This window comes from Ostrea edulis, chromosome 3, assembly GCF_947568905.1.
Source record: "Ostrea edulis chromosome 3, xbOstEdul1.1, whole genome shotgun sequence".
Taxonomy (NCBI): Eukaryota; Metazoa; Mollusca; class Bivalvia; order Ostreida; family Ostreidae; genus Ostrea; species Ostrea edulis.
In genome coordinates, this window is record NC_079166.1 from 38,428,102 (window position 1) to 38,448,806 (window position 20,705).

General features: G+C 36.4%; 1 long non-coding RNA gene and 3 other non-coding genes across 5 annotated transcripts in view; 3 read left to right on the plus strand and 1 right to left on the minus strand.

The window, feature by feature from the left end:
* The first annotated feature begins 8,995 nt into the window (after positions 1-8,995).
* Trnae-cuc (transfer RNA glutamic acid (anticodon CUC)) lies at positions 8,996-9,067 on the plus strand. The gene has a single exon. It is a non-coding gene; the product is annotated as a tRNA-Glu (tRNA).
* A 1,097-nt stretch (positions 9,068-10,164) lies between these two features.
* Positions 10,165-10,236, plus strand: Trnae-cuc (transfer RNA glutamic acid (anticodon CUC)). The gene has a single exon. It is a non-coding gene; the product is annotated as a tRNA-Glu (tRNA).
* A 1,244-nt stretch (positions 10,237-11,480) lies between these two features.
* Positions 11,481-11,552, plus strand: Trnae-cuc (transfer RNA glutamic acid (anticodon CUC)). Its single transcript has one exon. It is a non-coding gene; the product is annotated as a tRNA-Glu (tRNA).
* Positions 11,553-19,667: 8,115 nt separating this feature from the next.
* Positions 19,668-20,705, minus strand: part of LOC130053415 (uncharacterized) — a 6,072-nt gene continuing 5,034 nt past the window's right edge. For both annotated transcript variants that reach the window (XR_008802000.1, XR_008801999.1), the window contains one exon: positions 19,668-20,705. This exon is cut by the window's right edge and continues 435 nt beyond it. This is a non-coding gene — a long non-coding RNA (uncharacterized LOC130053415).

The following is a 20,705-nucleotide window of genomic DNA, read 5'->3' on the forward strand; positions in this document are numbered from 1 at the left end:
AGATTGGAACTTTTCATTCAAGACTTTAGAAAAATTTAATTTTGGTCCTCAGTTTTTGAAATGGATAAAAATTCTATATGAAAATCCAGTCTTTCAAATAAAAAATAATGGTTGGATCTCTAAAACATGCTTAATGTTAAAGGGAATCAGACAAGGATGTCCAGTTTCAGCAATATCTTTTCTTTTTGTTGTAGAAATAATGTCACTAAAAATTAAGTCCGACTTTTTCAACCGGTCGGTTTTCCTCGGGTAAGTTAAGTGTGGGGCGGAGCTAATTTAAGGCAGGTGTGAAGCCCCGTGCCCGAGGAAACCCTGCTAGCTTGTATATATCATCCCAAATACACAGGATGTCATCAGTGTTACCTGCATTACCTGTACGTTTTTATGATTGAAAAATTCATGGTAGTCATTTTTCTTGTGCAGGTTAATCGAAACGTTGATAATTAAATATAATGAATCAAACATGTAAAAATTAAAGCTCGATAAATTTATCTTATATAAATGAGAACGTTAGCCATTGAAAACGTAGACAGAATATTCTTTATTCTAAGTTTGCTTGTATATATTTGACTGCCTCCGTCAGATACACGGTATCCGACGATGGACTGCCAAACATACAGTTTCCGACGGGAGTTCCTGCGTACTGCGGTAGATTTTCTGGCTATGTACAGCTGATGTACCGACCATCGTCCCACGCCCCGTGATGACTACATGTATACATTCCAAAACTGCTCAGAAATTTTATTCAGTTTGAATTAGTTTTTCTGGACGGTACAGCAGAATACTCTGATTACCAAAATTGTCTGTGTGACTCGTCCATAACGCATGGCCTACAAAAAGAGTCAGGACAATCGGAACTTATCTGGTTAAATGAAAATTTCCAAATAAAAAAGCATTCATTATTTTACACTCATTGGGCAAAAGGTGGGATTATGTAGGTAAAGGATTGGAAACATTCACCTTTGACCCTAGCCTCCATGCTCTGATCCACTTGTCCTCGCAGCTGCAAGGCACGTCGTTGAGTCCAAACCAGACCTTGCCAGCATCAATGTTCGAAAATCCCCTCGAAAGTTTTGACAGTCTATGGTCCGTGAGGGATAATTTTTCTAGTCTCTGTAGCTTGGAAGGAAATGTGTCCGAAATCTCCGTAATGTGGTTTCCGGATAAATCCAAGACGGTGATATTCTCAAGGTAATTGACCTGGTGTACACTAGTTTCACATTTAATCTAATCTTACAAATTTTGTAGTGATATAAAAATAAAAGATTCAGTACATTTTAATCTCCATATCTGTTTCTGGTCTCTGTTCATATCTTAAATTCGTTTTTATCTTGTATATAAGGAAAGCAATATTAGATAACAAAAGATTGAAAAGCTGTGTGTTTCGGTTTTCGACAAAAAAAAAAACACAATACCAATATGTTTCCACTGAATGTTTAAATGGCATACATTTCGCGCGACTTCCCATATTTGTTTAACATTTTTACAATCAAATATTTAAAAGTGTTTTATATCTTCCGTCAATTTACAGTTATTGCATAAATTTGATACATTTTTATTTCAGATGCTCACAGATTTTTCATTGTTCAATACATTGTGTAGAAGTTTAAAATTGAATTCAGCAAGTTGTTTGTCTCTGCATTTTATCATTTTTTATGTAAAGATTGATTTTCTGTGTTATTTGAAGTCATTAAAAGGTTTTGTCAAAGTTTTTTCTGTATAGGGTTTAATGAATTTGTTTAGAAATGAAAATCTTATATACATGTAACATTTTACAACTAAGTTCATCTAAAGATACTTTTTCATTGTTGCTCAATAAGAATTTGCTATTATTCGTTTTATTGATAAACTTGTTTTTATTTGTGTTTAGCTTCTCTTCTACTTATTTTAAAGTTCGTTTAAGTAGATTATACTCGCATATGCAGTTAGATTTGTTTTGTATTACGTCATAAAAATTTCCCTCTTGGTCAAATAGATCCTCTTCTCTGCCGAACTGAATCTGGAGTCCTTCTAGCTGAGGAGGCATTTAACAATTGCATAGATAATGAAGCGTACGAAAAGTGGTTGACATTTTTCATTCTTCCAGTTATGGTTGTTTTCGCATATTTAGTTTTCAGATTTCTAAGATTTGATTTTATCATGCTTAAGAATCGTCTCGGAAAAAAGAGAAGAGAATATCGCTATGATATATTCTTCCTATTTGACGATTCGGATGCAGATTTACCAGATTCGCTCTTGGTATCTATTCACATCTTCATCACCAAGGATATGAATGCTTCGTTCCACAAATTCATGGTGACGTTGGTGAAGTTCGTGAAGTCCAATTGTATCGTAATATTAGAGAAAGTCGTTCAATTGTGACAGTATTGTCAATGCCGAAAGACGATGACGTCACTGAGGAAGTAAGCGTCGGGATGAACTATGCATGGAGTGCGTTCTCCTCCAATGATATTGAAAATATTTTAGCTGTCGTGTTTGATGGGAGGTTCTCGGAGCAGAAGGCGCGTTTTCCGTATCTAAGTGCAATGAACCGCTTTAATCGTGTCTTCAAAGTTACAAGCAGAAGGTACAGCGTAAAACAGAAAGTGGAAGAGGCTCTTCCACCACCATCTTTTCAGAAACTACGCCGAACATTTTTACTTGATACAAATTGTTGATAAATATTTATTGGCTTTCCAATTCTCTCTATCAACTGTTCTACTACCCGGATTTCATAGATTTTCAGATTTGTTTAGAAAACGCGATAGTGTTTTATCAAATGTATTCCTTGATCTGAATTAGTTTCAAAGAGGTTCACACTTGAATTTTGTGGTTTTGTCATATTTTTTTGAATTATGTTTTTCATTTCTACATTGAAGAGGAATTATGATATTAAAGAGAGAAAGCTGGGGTCTTAGTGCTTGTTATTAGATTCCTTTTTGTTCTTTAAAATTACTGGATGTGTCCGTTGGTGTCAACACAAGCACCTATTACAATGATTAAATAGATGACCATGTCTTCTAACAATATAAATATTTTAAAAAGTATAATGTGAGTACATGTGAGGAAATAAAATAGAAACCTCTTTACACTTAATACACGGACAATATCATGATATAGAACGGAAATAGGAGTATTGTCAATTTTTTTTTAAATTGCACTATTGCCTTAAAATACAAAATGGAACATTAAAAAGTATGGATTCTATATAGATCGAATTTTTTAATCATTGGCCAAAATACTGAATATTCTTACAAAATTTCGTGTAAATTAATTCAGACGGTTTTTCTTTTAAAGGATTGCTGTTCTGATTGGAAAAATAAATCAACCGAATTAATGAATTGACATTTGAATTAGTTCCAAGTCTCTATTACTTGATGAATTATGAAATAGAAATGCACGTCTAGGAGTATATGGATATTGACGACATATCGGATAATGTAAAACTTAAATGTTACCTATTTTGATGCACCAGATGCGCATTTCGACAAATAATGTCTCTTCAGTGATGCTCAACTGAAATTCTTGAAATCCGAAATAACAATAAACTTGTAAGAGCTATTTTAGGGAAAAACAGAGTGCCACAAAAGTGGAGTCAAATTCGTCCAAGGACAAGAGCTATGCATGAGGGAAATAATTCTCAATTTGGAAATGAATTTCTAAATTTTATCACAGCAACAAAATATACATCCGTATTTTCAAGCTAGTAATGAAGTACTTAGCTACTGGGTTGTAGAGACCCTCGGGGACTAACAATTCACCAGCAGAGGCTTCGACCCAGGGGTCATCATGTTAAACTTATACGGTACCAATTTTGATGCACCAGATGCGCATTTCGACAAATAATGTCTATTCAATGATGCTCAACCGAAATTTTTGATATCCGAAATTACAATAAACTTATAAGAGCTATTTTAGGGAAAAACAGAGTGCCAAAAAAGTGGAGTCAAATTCGTCTAATGACAAGAGTTATGCATGAGGGAGATAAAACAAAATTTAAAATCGTGCAGATTTAGAATTTTTTGATTAAATAATCCTTCCGCCAGAAAATGTAGTACTTTCCAAACTCTTTCAAAATTTGAATTACCATAATTATTTTCAACTGAGTGGATAGAAAGTAAGGAATATTCAAAACATGGGATGCTACAGTTACTACATGTTCTTAAAAAAGCAAACAACCGAGTTACACCTTCGGATTCAGCATTAGTTCACCTGCATAGTAAAATTCAAGGTATCGGCAATGATATAATATGTATCTTGTCACTGTATCATATCCACCCTTAAAACATACTATTTTCATATAATTTACTTAAACCATGCGCTCTCTCTCTCTCTCTCTCTCTCTCTCTCTCTCTCTCTCTCTCTCTCTCTCCACATATTGAAACTTGCATGCATGTATGGTGTGATTGTATTTATATGCTTTATTTTGTGTACAAAAACCAATAATAAAGAAAATTTAGAAAACATCCTTTAGCTTAAATCCTTAGATAGAAACAAATACTAGTATGATAAATATGACATATCTATTTTTGAAAACAAATTTGCCTTTGAAAAAACTTTCATTAACAATTATCATAATTATAGAAGGCGAATTCGTAAATTACGATTGTGAGCACATTATAGACTTTTCATTGGAAGTAGTAGATATTACAATATTCTAAGAAATAAAATAATAAAATGTGGAAAAGTTGTTCACAAATGCAGGTGAAAATAAATAGCACTTTCTGATCAAATATGACAAGTTCAGTAAACAAAGAAAAACAATATCTTTCTCAATTATTCTAAAGGAGTTAATTTCATTGTCTTTTGTCGAATCATAAAGTGCTTAAACATATTTCCTTATATGAATTTAAATATGCCTTAGATTAACCCGTTTATTAAACAGTTTTTGAAAAGTAAATTTTTCTATGTACATTTAATTTGATAGCAGCACTGATATGCCCCCCCCCCCCTCTACAATCTGTTTTCAATACAAAAAGATCGATGATCCTCTTTCACATGAGTGGTACAATGGAATTTCTGTACCAATTTGGGCTCTAAATTGCAAAAGAAACACACTATTTTTATATGTACACAGAAATTACAAACGTTCGGAACCTACCAGCAGCCATACAACAAACGCTCGGATAGGCCATTGCGATTTGCACGATCATTGATGGAAATCCAAGTTGCCAGGTAGTCTAGTGGTTAGGATTCCATGCTCTCACTGCGGCGGCCGGGCCTTGATTCCCCGTCTGGGAATATTTATATCTCAATTATCACTTTTCCAGATTGGGGGTAAAGTGAAAATATACTGTAGTATTCTTTCTTTTCATTTTGTTTAACTACCTGGCCCTTAACGATATTCATAATGATTTTGTCGGCAATGAATATGATTTTTTACAGGACTGAAGTTCATATTTTACACTGGATGTCAGGGAACAGTGTATTATATGATTGATGTAATCTATACAGAGTCCCAGGAGGAAAGAGTGTGTGGGAGGGGAAGGTGTTAATCCTTAAATAACGAAGCTGTATAGGCTTCCAGTTTCAGAGAAAGTTTGCTGTCATTTGAAATATACTTGTTGTCCTCGATCTTTCCCATGATATCCTGACTAAGAGAATCTAATCTATGGCAGTTCTGATTACCAAAAGGATTTTTACGATATTTCTTTTTCATGTAGGTTGAAAAACCAAGAAACTCTTTCTTGCATAAGCATTTTTATGAAAACACAATCAAAACTAGTTTTTCCACAAAAATGCAGTGCTATTTAAAAATAAGGTGAGAACTGAAATTTTTTAACATGTCAGATTCGACATTATTTGTCGAAATGCGCATCTGGAGCATCAAAATTGGTACCGTATAAGTTTTACATTCATCTAATACAGAAGAGTGTACGACTTTTTATTGGGTTTCATATTTTACTCACAACCATGTATGATTTTAATTCCGTTCAGTGTCAATGGCCATTTTCCATCATAAACCAGAAAGGTGTATACATTGATTGTTGATAAAAGAAGTACCATGTAACTTAATACTGGAAGTGATGAACTCGACATAAATATCATCAACAAAAGTGCAAGATTATAATCATCCTCACAAAAACTTTATATTACAATGGAGATCAGTACAGAACTGAATATCAGACGATGTTTTTCGTTAAAAAAAATCTCTACTTTGTGTTCTCAATTTATAATTAGTATTTTTTTATTTAATCATTATTGTGAATTTGTTTCTTCTCCAGAATCTTTAGTAAAGCAAATGTGTACAGTCGGGTGAATGTTGTTTTAGTGTTCATAAAACGAAATAGTAGGTGTTACTATTTCTATGCATCATAACATGATATTAACACGTCGTAGAAGGTAAGAAACTGGGTTCGAACATAAATTTTATTTAATTTCAGCTTAACTTTGATATTTGTGTGGTCCACAGGGGCTAAGCCCGTTTTGGGCCCGAACTCTGTGATACCATAAATATAGAAAGGGGTCTAACTCTGACACAGATAAAAACAATACTAAATACCCGAAATGTCTAAAACTTTAAAGAAGGGGAAAATGGGTAATAATAATCTAAATGAAATAGAATAAACAAAAACAAAAAATTGAAAAAACCATGAAATAATGTTCAATTTCCTTCTCTAAGTGCAATTTCACAAGAATAATGTTTTGATTAGTTTTAAGGTATTTGAGATTTTAAGTCTATCGGGTATTTAGTGCGTTCATTAAAACGGCAGCTCTTGTCAACAGTTGATGCTGCTGAGGAAAAATAAGTCGTGTAACGTCTACACGAAGAACATTATTAAACTATGAGGAAGTAAGTAGCATATAATTGATGTGAAATTTTAATTGACAGGTCCGAAATCTTCTATACTAGTCTGAATTTCGCTGCTGTCATAGGCGAGAAACGACTCCGTGACCTGGACCGGTAAATGCCCTAGTAAAAATAAACAAGTGAAATCAAGAGAACGATGACGTATATCTTTGTTATTTTAAGAACCAGTGACTTGAAATTTGGCATGCAAGTAGTTAAAACATTAATCTATGCAAGGAAAACGACAAATTACGCATAGCTTACCTAGTTTAAGATTTTTTAGGCATTTGAAGCGAGTGGTTAGTTTTTCATCTGTGTCAGAGTTAGACCCCTTTATATATTTATGGTATCACAGAGTTCGGGCCCAAAACGGGCTTAGCCCCTGTGGTGTGGTCCCTGAGGTCCACGCAGAAAATACACGAGTTAGAGTAAACCGGATGCTATAAGGAAAAGTCAGCTTGCGCATGTACGTTTTCCTCACCGGAACTAATCGGAACATCGGTCGGCCATTTCCGTCAAGTCGAGAGAAAACGAAGTTTTTTCTTCTCGATTGACGGAAAAGACCACGAGATTGATGCCGCGATCTTCATTCATAGATTGAAACTTAACAGGATAGCACGTGACCGTACATATGGGTATGTGGGGGTCAGCTTGCGCATGCACAGGTACATGTTTATCGGAATTAGCAATGTTTGATAAACAATTGTCAACACTATTAAAATATTCTTTGTGGATTCTGATAAAAACTATTGCTGTAATATATTGATTTGACATCATAGGATAGGGTTTTCACTACATATTATATCAAGTAGACTTAAAGATATAAAGAATAGACTGAATGATATAAATAATAGACCTAATGATATAATGAACAGACTTAATATTGTATGTTATTGACAATATGATGCGTATTTTGTAGCATTAAGACAGCTGTGGCGGTTCATAGATAATGTTGAATTTAGTTGTGCTATGCGACCTTATAATAGATATATTGAATTTAGATGGTTTTCAATTCGCCCTGTTATAGATGTGATTTTCGAAAATTTTTATTTCTCATTTTATAGAGGTATATTTTTGTGATGGCCTTATTTGTTCGCCATCTGTTTGCTCTGGGTTTTATTTGATGCTTTAATTTGTAGTATCATTTTTAAAGACTTTTTCGTTAGGGAAAATCAGACTATGAGTCATGTAGCTTTGCAAGTACTTTAATGAAGAATTGTATAAGTTGATTTCCTCCAGAATATTCTGTTCAGGATTTCTTTCGTCATTTGTTACTGGTAAGTAATAAATGACAGTTTTTAATCCCAGTAACTCTTTAATGTTTCTGTACAGATATCAGATGAGAGCAAAACGAGCTTCGGTGAGCGGAGTTAGGCAAAAGGAGCTTGCTGTAAACATAAATTACAACAGGTTCAGTAATGAATATTTAGAACATAGAATGCTGCAGTTACTGTATGTTCTTTAAAACAAACAAAAGCGGAGTTACACTTTTGGATTCAGCATCAGTTTATCTGCATACAATTTCAGACATTGACAATATAATGATATCCATATATGTCAAATTGTCATTTTATCATATCCATTTTTGAAACATATCAGTTTCAAATTAAAGAAATAGTTTAATTCTTGTACTCAAAAAGCATGAATCTCTCTCTCTCTCTCTCTCTCTCTCTCCCTCTCTCTCTCTCTCTCTCCACATATAATACTTGTACATCGTTTGATTATTTAAATACTGGGATGAAAACAAATATTAAAGTTTGATAAACTTTTGACATTTTGATTTTTTAAAAAGAAAATTTGCATTGAAAAATTTCATGTACAGTGTGACAATCATAATTATAGAGGGTTGATTCGAAGTTACAATTGCCAATATACTTTTCATTGCAATTGGTGGATATAACAATATTCCAAAAACTGAATCTTCATGCAAAGGAGTTCGCAAATGCATATGAATATAAATTACACTCTCTTATTAATTAAATATGACAACTTCAGTACACAAAGAAAAGCATGATCTAATCTCAATTATTCTTAATAGAGGGATTAATTTCATTATCTTATTTGAAAAGGAAACATTGTTTTGGATTTAAATCGTAAAGATATCATCAAAGTGTACGGTAAAAGTGCTATCTATACAGATATTCATGTTGCAGACACTCAAAACACACCAGCAACCATACCTCACTCAGATCTCGGGTAGGCAATAGAGATTTGTACGAAGTAATGTCCCAGGTAGTCTAGTGGTTAGGATTCCGCGCTCTCACCGCGGCGGCCGGGGTTCGATTACCCGTCTGGGAATATTTTTATAGCATCAGATTTATTTTCTATAACTAGGTTAGCAGGGTGAAAATCCACTGTAGTATTCTGTCTTTTAATTCTCTTATAACTACTTGATTAACATACTAACCGTGAGTCTGGCTACACTGAATAGAGTGATGACATATTTAACTTTTAGACAATTTCAACTGATTCTGATAACAGTAATTAGGACTCCGAACATTTGACAGAATCACTTAAAAATTGGGTTAGTACTTATGAAATTAGCGCAAGACCAGCCTCTTAAAAATATTGAAAGACAAATGACATCCAGATCTACCAGTTTCTTCAAGGACATTGTATACATGCATTGAAGTCGCCATGGGATATGTTGATTTATAAAGGATTTCCGCCATGCATTACTTCCACTTTGGTTTCTAATGATTTCCAATGCACTACATAAATTATATGAATTACAATGTATATTATGATTAGTTATTGTTATCACATTATTAGAATACATGATAAAACATTCTATAGTTACAGTATAAAAACAGTAAAATAAAAAATACATATATATCCTTCAAAAACATCTTAAAATCAGAATACTTTAGATAAACGTTACAAAAATGTTCTTTCAGACATATATTTCAGGCAATGGTTTTTTTGTTTTTTGTTTTTTGGGTTTTTTTTTTTTGGAAAATGATTATATTTTAACATATTTTTTGAAAAACATTTCGGAAAATGTTTTCAGTTTTTTAAAGAAAACTTTTTGATAATATTTCATTAACGTTTGAATTCTTCTAGTTTGATATCTCTCTGTGTGTGTGTGTGTCTCTCTCTCTCTCTCTCTCTCTCTCTCTCTTAATTAAATATGACAAATTTAGTACACAAAGAAAACTAAAATCATTATCTAATCTCAATTATTCCTGAGAAAGGGATTAATTTCATTGTCTTACCCGAAAAGGAAGACATTTAAACAATGTTTTGGATTTCAATCGTGAAGATGTCGAATTATAAATGTATTGTATGTATACATAGATCCATGTTGTGGTTTATTACAGACGCTCATAACTCACCAACAGCAATACCTCACTCAGATCCCGGGTAAGCGATAGCGATGTGCACGATACAGCAAGTCCCAGGTAGTCTAGTGGTTAGGATTCCGCGCTCTCACCGCGGCGGCCGGGGTTGGATTCCCCGTCTGGGAATATTTTTACATCACCAGATGTTATTTTCTATGACTGGGATGAGGTGAAAATCTACTGTAGGACTCTTTCTTTTAATTCTGTTATAACTACTTGATTAACACACTAACCGTGAGTCTGGCTACACTGAATATAGTGATGATATATAATTTAACTTTGAGACAATTTCAACTGATAATTATGACTCCGAACATTTGACAGAATCACTTAAAAACTGGGTTAGTACAAGAACTATGACATGAGCGCAAGATCAGCGTCTTAAAGATATTGAAAGACAAATGACATCCAGATCTACTAGTTTCTTCAAGGACATTATATACATGCATTGAAGTCGCCAAGGGATATGTTGATTTATAAAGGATTTCCGCCATGCATTACTTCCACTTTGGTTTCCATTATTTCCAAAGCATTACATAAATTATATGAATTATATTCTGATTAGTTATTATTATCACATTGTTAGAATACATGATAAAACATTTTATAGTTACAGTATAAAAACAGTAAAAAAACAAAACAAACTTGAAAATCATCTTAGAATCAGAAAACTTTAAACGTTACAAAAATGTTCTTTTAAACACTATTTCACGCAATTTTCTTTAATTTGAAAATGTTTATATTATAACATCTCTCTCTCTCTCTCTCTCTCTCTCTCTCTCTCTCTTACACATATATCGTTTGCTTACATATTCATATGCTTGATCACGTGTACGTATATTTTTAGGTATAAATTCTGGAATGATATCACATATTAGTATAAATTCAATTCGAACATATATCTTTTTGAAAACATATTTTGTATTGAAAATTTCTAAGTAACAATTCTAAAATAAAACTTTAGAAGGTTAATTTTAAGAGATACAATGGCCAATATACTATTTATTGGAACTGGTGGAAATAAAAATATTCCAAGAAATGAAATCTGAAAAAGTTGTTCATAACATGGAGTTGAATATAAATTGCACTCTTTTATTAATTAAATATGACAAATTCAGTATACACAAAGAAAACTAAAATCATTATCTAATCTCAATTATTCCTGAGAAAGGGATTAATTTCATTGTCTTACCCGAAAAGGAAGACATTTAAACACTGTTTTGGATTTCAATTGTGAAGATGTCGAATTATAAATGTACTGTATGTATACATAGATCCATGTTGTGGTTTATTACAGACACTCATGACTCACCAACAGCAATACCTCACTCAGATCCCGGGTAAGCGATAGCGATTTGCAGGATAGCAAGTCCCAGGTAGTCTAGTGGTTAGGATTCCGCGCTCTCACCGCGGCGGCCGGGGTTCGATTCCCCGTCTGGGAATATTTTTACATCACCAGATGTTAGTTTCTATCACTGGGATGGGATGAAAATCTACTGTAGTATTCTTTCTTTTAATTCTGTTATAACTACTTGATTAACACACTAACCGTGAGTCTGGCTACACTGAATATAGTGATGACATATTTAACTTTGAGACGATTTCAACTGATTCTGATAACAGTAATTAGCTAGGACTCCGAACATTTGACAGAATCACTTAAAAACTGGGTTAGTACTTATGAAATTAGCGCAAGACCAGCCTCTTAAAGGGTTTTTACCACGATTTTTAATGTAATTAAAACCAGAAGGAGTAACCTTAATAAAGTACGTTTCTGCTGTTATTTTGTTTCATTACTCCCAATAATTGATACAAACATGCATTTTATCTGCATATATATTCAAAGCTTCCGCTTCCCAAATCGTCACTAATGAACTATCTAGTCACGTGATATGTCATGACGTCATACGTGTCCATGTGGGGAAAGGCTATAAGCCCGTGAACTGATCCGACCGGAAACTCTGTGCACTCAAACACACACAAATTGCATACGTCATACCTTCTACTTTCGTTTTCCTATATATGATGCTGTACTCTGTTCACGGGCCTGATTCTAACACGAATTAAAATGTGATCCAGTTTCCGGGCCGGACTTTAATACTAATTAGGATAAGATTCAGTTCACGGGCCTCTAATTAGGATATGATCCAGTTCACGGGCCTGACTCTAACACTAATTAGGATGTGATTGAGTTCACGGGATTGCTTCTAACACTAATTAGGATGTGATTCAGTTCACAGGCCTGACTCTAACACCAATTAAGATGTGATTCAGTTCACGGGCCTCTAATTAGGATGTGATCCAGTTCACGGGCCTGACTCTAACACTAATTAGGATGTGATTGAGTTCACGGGCCTGATTCTAACACTAATTAGGATATGATCCAGTTCACGGGCCTAATTCTAACACTGATTAAGATGTGATTCAGTTCACGGGCCTCTAATTAGGATATGATCCAGTTCACGGGCCTGACTCTAACACTAATTAGGATGTGATTGAGTTCACAGGCCTGATTCTAACACTAATTAGGATATGATCCAGTTCACGGGCCTAATTCTAACACTGATTAAGATGTGATTCAGTTCACGGGCCTCTAATTAGGATATGATCCAGTTCACGGGCCTGACTCTAACACTAATTAGGATGTGATTGAGTTCACGGGCCTGATTCTAACACTAATTAGGATGTGATTCAGTTCACGGGCCTGACTCTAACACTAATTAGGATGTGATTGAGTTCACGGGATTGCTTCTAACACTAATTAGGATGTGATTCAGTTCACAGGCCTGACTCTAACACCAATTAAGATGTGATTCAGTTCACGGGCCTCTAATTAGGATGTGATCCAGTTCACGGACCCGATTCTAACACTAATTAGGATGTGATTGAGTACACGGGCCTGATTCTAACACTAATTAGGATATGATCCAGTTCACGGACCTGATTCTAACACTAATTAAGATGTGATTCAGTTCACTGGCCTCTAATTAGGATATGACCCAGTTCACGGGCCTAATTCTAACACTAATTAGGATGTGATTGAGTTCACGGGTCTGATTCTAACACTAATTAGGATGTGATTCAGTGCACTGGCCTCTAATTAGGATATGACCCAGTTCACGGGCCTGACTCTAACACTAATTAGGATGTGATTGAGTTCACGGGCCTCATTCTAACACTAATTAGAATATGATCCAGTTCACGGGCCTGACTCTAACACTGATTAAGATGTGATTCAGTTCACGGGCCTCTAATTAGGATATGATCCAGTTCACGGGCCTGATTCTAACACTAATTAGGATATGATCCAGTTCACGGGCCTGATTCTAACACTAATTAGGATATGATCCAGTTCACGGGCCTAATTCTAACACTAATTAAGATGTGATTCAGTTCACGGGCCTCTAATTAGGATATGATTCAGTTCACGGGCCTGACTCTAACACTAATTAGGATGTGATTGAGTTCACGGGCCTGATTCTAACACTAATTAGGATATGATCCAGTTCACGAGCCTAATTCTAACACTGATTAATATGTGATTCAGTTCACGGGCCTCTAATTAGGATATGATTCAGTTCACGGGCCTGACTCTAACACTAATTAGGATGTGATTGAGTTCACGGGCCTGATTCTAACACTAATTAGGATATGATCCAGTTCACGAGCCTAATTCTAACACTGATTAAGATGTGATTCAGTTCACGGGCCTCTAATTAGGATATGATCCAGTTCACGGGCCTGACTCTAACACTAATTAGGATGTGATTGAGTTCACGGGCCTGATTCTAACACTAATTAGGATGTGATTCAGTTCACGGGCCTGATTCTAACACTAATTAGGATATGATCCAGTTCACGGACCTGACTCTAACACTGATTAAGATGTGATTCAGTTCACGGGCCTCTAATTAGGATATGATCCAGTTCACGGGCCTGACTCTAACACTAATTAGGATGTGATTGAGTTCACGGGCCTGATTCTAACACTAATTAGGATGTGATTGAGTTCACGGGCCTGATTCTAACACTGATTAAGATGTGATTCAGTTCACGGACCTGATTCTAACACTGATTAAGATGTGATTCAGTTCACGGGCCTCTAATTAGGATATGATCCAGTTCACGGGCCTGACTCTAACACTAATTAGGATGTGATTGAGTTCACGGGCCTGATTCTAACACTAATTAGGATGTGATTGAGTTCACGGGCCTGATTCTAACACTAATTAGGATATGATCCAGTTCACGGGCCTGATTCTAACACTAATTAGGAGATGATCCAGTTCACGGGCCTAATTCTAACACTGATTAAGATGTGATTCAGTTCACGGGCCTCTAATTAGGATATGATCCAGTTCACGGGCCTGACTCTAACACTAATTAGGATGTGATTGAGTTCACGGGCCCGATTCTAACACTAATTAGGATGTGATTCAGTTCACGGGCCTGATTCTAACACTAATTAGGATGTGATTGAGTTCACGGGCCTGATTCTAACACTAATTAGGATATGATCCAGTTCACGGGCCTGATTCTAACACTAATTAGGATATGATCCAGTTCACGGGCCTAATTCTAACACTGATTAAGATGTGATTCAGTTCACGGGCCTCTAATTAGGATATGATCCAGTTCACGGGCCTGACTCTAACACTAATTAGGATGTGATTGAGTTCACGGGCCTGATTCTAACACTAATTAGGATATGATCCAGTTCACGGGCCTGATTCTAACACTAATTAGGATATGATCCAGTTCACGGGCCTAATTCTAACACTGATTAAGATGTGATTCAGTTCACGGGCCTCTAATTAGGATATGATCCAGTTCACGGGCCTGACTCTAACACTAATTAGGATGTGATTGAGTTCACGGGCCCGATTCTAACACTAATTAGGATGTGATTCAGTTCACGGGCCTGATTCTAACACTAATTAGGATATGATCCAGTTCACGGGCCTTATTCTAACACTAATTAGGATATGATAATGTTCACGGACTTCATTCTACCACTAATTAAGATGTGATTCAGTTAACAGGTCTCTAATTAGGATATGATCCAGTTCACAGGCCTGACTCTAACACTAATTAAGATGTGATTGAGTTCACGGGCCTGATTCTAACACTAATTAGGATGTGATTGAGTTCACGGGCCTGATTCTAACACTAATTAGGATATGATCCAGTTCACGGGCCTGATTCTAACACTAATTAGGAGATGATCCAGTTCACGGGCCTAATTCTAACACTGATTAAGATGTGATTCAGTTCACGGGCCTCTAATTAGGATATGATCCAGTTCACGGGCCTGACTCTAACACTAATTAGGATGTGATTGAGTTCACGGGCCCGATTCTAACACTAATTAGGATGTGATTCAGTTCACGGGCCTGATTCTAACACTAATTAGGATGTGATTGAGTTCACGGGCCTGATTCTAACACTAATTAGGATATGATCCAGTTCACGGGCCTGATTCTAACACTAATTAGGATATGATCCAGTTCACGGGCCTAATTCTAACGCTGATTAAGATGTGATTCAGTTCACGGGCCTCTAATTAGGATATGATCCAGTTCACGGGCCTGACTCTAACACTAATTAGGATGTGATTGAGTTCACGGGCCTGATTCTAACACTAATTAGGATATGATCCAGTTCACGGGCCTGATTCTAACACTAATTAGGATATGATCCAGTTCACGGGCCTAATTCTAACACTGATTAAGATGTGATTCAGTTCACGGGCCTCTAATTAGGATATGATCCAGTTCACGGGCCTGACTCTAACACTAATTAGGATGTGATTGAGTTCACGGGCCCGATTCTAACACTAATTAGGATGTGATTCAGTTCACGGGCCTGATTCTAACACTAATTAGGATATGATCCAGTTCACGGGCCTTATTCTAACACTAATTAGGATATGATAATGTTCACGGACTTCATTCTACCACTAATTAAGATGTGATTCAGTTAACAGGTCTCTAATTAGGATATGATCCAGTTCACAGGCCTGACTCTAACACTAATTAAGATGTGATTGAGTTCACGGGCCTGATTCTAACACTAATTAGGATGTGATTGAGTTCACGGGCCTGATTCTAACACTAATTAGGATATGATCCAGTTCACGGGCCTGATTCTAACACTAATTAGGATATGATCCAGTTCACGGGCCTAATTCTAACACTGATTAAGATGTGATTCACTTCACGGGCCTCTAATTAGGATATGATCCAGTTCACGGGCCTGACTCTAACACTAATTAGGATGTGATTGAGTTCACGGGCCTGATTCTAACACTAATTAGGATGTGATTCAGTTCACGGGCCTGATTCTAACACTAATTAGGATATGATCCAGTTCACGGGCCTTATTCTAACACTAATTAGGATATGATCATGTTCACGGACCTCATTCTACCACTAATTAAGATGTGATTCAGTTAACAGGTCTCTAATTAGGATATGATCCAGTTCACAGGCCTGACTCTAACACTAATTAGGATATGATCCAGTTCACGGGCCTAATTCTAACACTAATTAGGATATGATCCAGTTCACGGGCCTAATTTTAACACTGATTAAGATGTGATTCAGTTCATGGGCCTCTAAATAGGATATGATTCAGTTCACGGGCCTGACTCTAACACTAATTAGGATGTGATTGAGTTCACGGGCCTGATTCTAACACTAATTAGGATATGATCCAGTTCACGGGCCTAATTCTAACACTGATTAAGATGTGATTCAGTTCACGGGCCTCTAATTAGGATATGATCCAGTTCACGGGCCTGACTCTAACACTAATTAGGATGTGATTGAGTTCACAGGCCTGATTCTAACACTAATTAGGATATGATCCAGTTCACGGGCCTAATTCTAACACTGATTAAGATGTGATTCAGTTCACGGGCCTCTAATTAGGATATGATCCAGTTCACGGGCCTGACTCTAACACTAATTAGGATGTGATTGAGTTCACGGGCCTGATTCTAACACTAATTAGGATGTGATTCAGTTCACGGGCCTGACTCTAACACTAATTAGGATGTGATTGAGTTCACGGGATTGCTTCTAACACTAATTAGGATGTGATTCAGTTCACAGGCCTGACTCTAACACCAATTAAGATGTGATTCAGTTCACGGGCCTCTAATTAGGATGTTATCCAGTTCACGGGCCTGACTCTAACACTAATTAGGATGTGATTGAGTTCACAGGCCTGATTCTAACACTAATTAGCATGTGATTGAGTACACGGGCCTGATTCTAACACTAATTAGGATGTGATCCAGTTCACGGACCCGATTCTAACACTAATTAGGATGTGATTGAGTACACGGGCCTGATTCTAACACTAATTAGGATATGATCCAGTTCACGGACCTGATTCTAACACTAATTAAGATGTGATTCAGTTCACTGGCCTCTAATTAGGATATGACCCAGTTCACGGGCCTAATTCTAACACTAATTAGGATGTGATTGAGTTCACGGGTCTGATTCTAACACTAATTAGGATGTGATTCAGTGCACTGGCCTCTAATTAGGATATGACCCAGTTCACGGGCCTGACTCTAACACTAATTAGGATGTGATTGAGTTCACGGGCCTCATTCTAACACTAATTAGAATATGATCCAGTTCACGGGCCTGACTCTAACACTGATTAAGATGTGATTCAGTTCACGGGCCTCTAATTAGGATATGATCCAGTTCACGGGCCTGATTCTAACACTAATTAGGATGTGATTGAGTTCACGGGCCTGATTCTAACACTAATTAGGATATGATCCAGTTCACGGGCCTAATTTTAACACTAATTAAGATGTTATTCAGTTCACGGGCCTCTAATTAGGATATGATCCAGTTCAGGGGCCTGACTTTAACACTAATTAGGATGTGATTGAGTTCACGGGCCTGATTCTAACACTAATTAGGATGTGATCCAGTTCACGGGCCTGATTCTAACACTAATTAGGATATGATCCAGTTCACGGGCCTGATTCTAACACTAATTAGGATATGATCCAACTCACGGACCTGATTCTAACACTAAATAAAATGTGATTGAGTTCCCGGGCCTAACTCTAACGCTAATTAAGATATGATCCAGTTAACGGGCCTGATTCTAACACTAATTAGGATATGATTCAGTTCATTGGCCTGATTCTAACACTAATAAAAAATGTGATTGAGTTCACGGGCCTGACTCTAATACTAATTAGGATATGATCCAGTTCACATGCATCTAATCCAATCCTTGTAAACCCTAACCCAGTCCTTGTAGAGCATAGCTTAGTCCCTGTAGAGCATAACCTAGTCCCTGTAGAGCATAACCTAGTCCCTGTAAAGTATAACCTAGTCCCTGTAGAGTATAACCCAATCCCTGTAGAGCCTAACCTATTCCCTGTAGAGTATAACCTAGTCCCTGTAGAGTATAACCTAGTCCCTGTAGAGCATAACCTAGTCCCTGTAAAGTATAACCCAGTCCTTGTAGAGCATAGCTTAGTCCCTGTAGAGTATAACCTAGTCCCTGTAGAGCATAACCTAGTCCCTGTAAAGTATAACCTATTCCCTGTAGAGCCTAACCTATTCCCTGTAGAGTATAACCTAGTCCCTGTAGAGCATAACCTAGTCCCTGTAGAGTATAACCTAGTCCCTGTAGAGCATAACCTAGTCCCTGTAAAGTATAATCCAGTCCTTGTAGAGCATAGCTTAGTCCCTGTAGAGCATAACCTAGTCCCTGTAGAGCATAACCTAGTCCCTGTAGAGTATAACCCAGTCCCTGTAGAGCATAACCTAGTCCCTGTAGAGTATAACCTAGTCCCTGTAGAGCATAACCTAGTCCCTGTAGAGTATAACCTAGTCCCTGTAGAGTATAACCTAGTCCCTGTAGAGTATAACCCAGTCCCTGTAGAGCCTAACCTAGTTCCTGTAGAGCCTTACACTGTCTTAGCCTATAAAATGCAACTTTGTCTCTGTACAACAGTATCGTATTTCACTGATAATAAATTTTCCATACATGTTTATTATTAGTTTAATCATCAGGCACAATTGAATAGTCTCGTGGGGATTCGGGTTGGAATAGATCCTCAGTACCCCCTTGCTTGTCGTAAGAGGCGATTCCTTCGGATGAGACCGGAAAAACAGAGGTCCTGTGTCACAGCAGGTGTGGGACAATAAAGATTCCTCCCTGCTCAATGGCTATAAGCGCCGAGCATAGGCCTAAATTTTACAGCCCTTCACCGCCAGTGGTGACGTCTCAATGTGAGTGAAATATTCTCGAGAGGGACGTTTAACAATATTCAATCAATCAATGCACAATTGAATAAATACCCAGTCTCTCTGTGTTATAGACTTTTCCAGTCATCTTGAGCTAAATCAACATTTTTGTGCCAGACCCATTTTTGTGTGCATCATAACTCAGTATCTCTATAAATAGTTGAATCTGCAACTACTACATGTAAGAGCTTGACGTATTTGACAGACATTTTTTTCCACAATTTCCTCTGGTACTTAGTCTTGATTTTAATTAAGAAGAAAAAGTTGAACAGATAACAGTTTTATTATCAACACCTTAGACATACAATGATTAAATTATCACATTGTTGTAACCTTTGACATTGAAATATTTTCCAGATACATGTACTTATGAAAGAGCTGGCTCGCATTCTACCTCATGCTCCAAGATTGCGTAGCAATAGTAACACATGATGGCCATATTAGACAGATTGATAATGATGGGTAATCAGATCAAACATCCTTAATATAAATCAAATTTACATAATCTGTTAAGAATTGATTATATATTACTGGGTAATTAAGGGGTCTTTCATGAAAAGAAATGAAACATCTTTAAGTTTTCATAAAACATATGAAACAACAATTTTATCTTTCTTTCAGTGATTAATTGGTAAACGCATTCAACGTTTCAATGTTCCATGGGAAATACAACATAACTATTTATTCTATATGTTGAACAAGAGGCCCATGGGCCACATCGCTCACCTGAGCCACCTTGGCTCATATTGAAAGAGTTTTCCTGAATAATTGTATGTAAAACTTTGATTCTCTATTGTGGCCCCATACAACCCCAGGAGGCCATGATTTCAATAAACTTGAATCTGTACTATGTCAGGAAGCTTTCATGTACATTTCAGCTCTTCTGGCCCAATGGTTCTTGATAAAAAAAATTAAATGACCCACCCTATTTTTGTGGTCATCTCCCCTTTGAAGAGGGCATGGCCCTTCATTTGAACAAACTCGAAAGCCCTTTACCCAAGGATACTTTTTGTTAAGTTTGGTTATTATTGGCCCAGTGCTTCTGGAGAAAATATAAAATGTTTAATCATGCACGGACAGACAATGAACAACAGGCGATCAGAAAAGCTCACTTGAGCTTTCAGCTCAGGTGAGCTAAAAAGTATTTACGTATGGAATAATTTTCTTCATATGTGTCTTTTTTCATCCAATGCTATTTCTCCCCACTTTTAAATTAACGTTCAGATTTAAAATACATCAGAGTTTCCTGTAAATATGCATATCGATATGTGATATATGTCCTTATCAACTACAGAGTTTCAT